This window comes from Bos mutus, chromosome 1, assembly GCF_027580195.1.
Source record: "Bos mutus isolate GX-2022 chromosome 1, NWIPB_WYAK_1.1, whole genome shotgun sequence".
Lineage (NCBI taxonomy): Eukaryota > Metazoa > Chordata > Mammalia > Artiodactyla > Bovidae > Bos > Bos mutus.
In genome coordinates this window covers 50090255-50092169 of record NC_091617.1, presented here as the reverse complement: position 1 = coordinate 50092169, position 1915 = coordinate 50090255, and the positions used below count along the sequence as shown (strand labels likewise).

The following is a 1915-nucleotide window of genomic DNA, read 5'->3' as shown; positions in this document are numbered from 1 at the left end:
CCACACATCACCGCTTCATTTAGCATTTCAGTTCTGCAACATGTGGTTCATGCTTCTTTACACCTCTGCATAAAATGAGCTAGCCTGCCCTTTTAACTATTTTTCCCTCTTGGTATTTTTGTCACTCCGTATATATTATTTAAAGCTGAAGATGGTAGTTTTCAAATATCTATCTGCAGAATATAGAATACATTGGCTATTTGAATAAATTGAAACCTGATTATTTATAATAATAATTATCAATAATAATGATTATCTATATATATATATATATGTGTGTATATATATATATATTTGGAGGGGTACCAAATTACTTTATTTGAAGGAATGGTACTAAAGAAAGAATTTAAGTAGATGTTTTGTTACAAATTATAGAAAAGGTGAAGGTAACCTAAATATGCATGCACTGCCTTGGTGACCAGGGAAGTCACCCCTGTGGCTGTGGGAAGTCAGCCTGAGGCTTAGCTCTCACTGTGTCCCAGGCTGTGCTTGTCAATGAGGTACTCTGCCATGCCAGATCCAGGGGCCCCCATCTTGCGCAGGTTGGTTATGTGGTCACCCAATTATTTGATGGTTTCCACCTGTTATTCAGGTAATGGATCTCAATGAAATCACACAGATGGGGATCATTTTTTTCAGTGCCCAGTTTGTGCAGTTCAGGTAGTAATTGATTCACACTTCTTTCCCAGCACGGCGCACATTCCATTGCATTCTGCCCATTCTCCCAGTCATCACGGTCTGGTTTCCTGACATTCTGAAGGAAGATTCGGCCGCCTTGCCGGTTCTGCAGCTTCATCCGTTTCTCAGCATGTTCCCTCTCCTCATGAGATCGGTGAAGAAAATATTCTAAGACACTCCACAGCGGTCAAAATAGTATGACGTGGACAGGTAGACATAGGAGGCGTAGAGCTCCAGGTTGATCTGGCGGTTGATGGCAGCCTCCAAGTCCTGGTGGTAGTTCTGGCGCACCTGCGAGGCGGATGCAGTCGTCATGGCGGGCGGCTGAGAAGGGGCGGTGGTGGCGGCGGCGACGGCTGCGCGGAGCTGGAGCGGCGGCGGGGACCTTGGGCCAGTCGGAGGGCGCTGTCAGGTGGTGACGCGGGCTGGCTCGTATTTTATTTATATATATATATATGACATGACATGACATTGAAGTCGCTCAGTCGTGTTCGACTCTTTGCGACCCCATGGTCTGTAGCCTACCAGGCTCCTCCATCCATGGAATTTTCCAGGCAAGAATATTGGAGTGGGTTGCCATTTCCTTCTCCAGGAGATCTTCCTGACCCAGGGATCAACCTGGGTCTCCCGCATTGTAGACAGATGCTTTACCGTCTGAGCCATCAGGGAAGTCCATATATTGCAGCCATGAAATTAAAAGATGTTTACTCTTTGAAAGGAAAGTTATGACCAACCTAGATAGCATATTAAAAAGCAGAGACATTACTTTGCCAACAAAGGTCCGTCTAGTCAAGGCTATGGTTTTTCCTGTGGTCATGTATGGATGTGAGAGTTGGACTGTGAAGAAAGCTGAGCGCCTTAGAATTGATGCTTTCGAACTGTGAAGTTGGAGAAGACTCTTGAGAGTCCCTTGGACTGCAAGGAGATCCAACCAGTCCATTCTAAAGGAGATCAGTCCTGGGTGTTCATTGGAAGGACTGATGCTGAAGCTGAAACTCCAGTACTTTGGCCACCTCATGCAAAGAGTTGACTCATTGGAAAAGACCCTGATGCTGGGAGGGATTGGGGGCAGGAGGAGAAGGGGACGACAGAGGATGAGATGGCTGGATGGCATCACCAACTCGATGGACATGAGTTTGAGTAGACTCTGGGAGTTGGTGATGGACAGGGAGGCCTGGCGTGCTGCAAATCATGGGATTGTAGAGTCCAACACGACTGAGTGACTGAACTGAACTGA

At 46.4% G+C, this 1915-nt stretch overlaps 1 pseudogene; it reads right to left on the bottom strand.

Annotated features, from left to right (window-relative positions):
* Window positions 1-390: 390 nt before the first annotated feature.
* On the bottom strand, window positions 391-999 carry LOC102287692 (ferritin heavy chain pseudogene; annotated as a pseudogene).
* Between the last annotated feature and the right edge of the window lie 916 nt (window positions 1000-1915).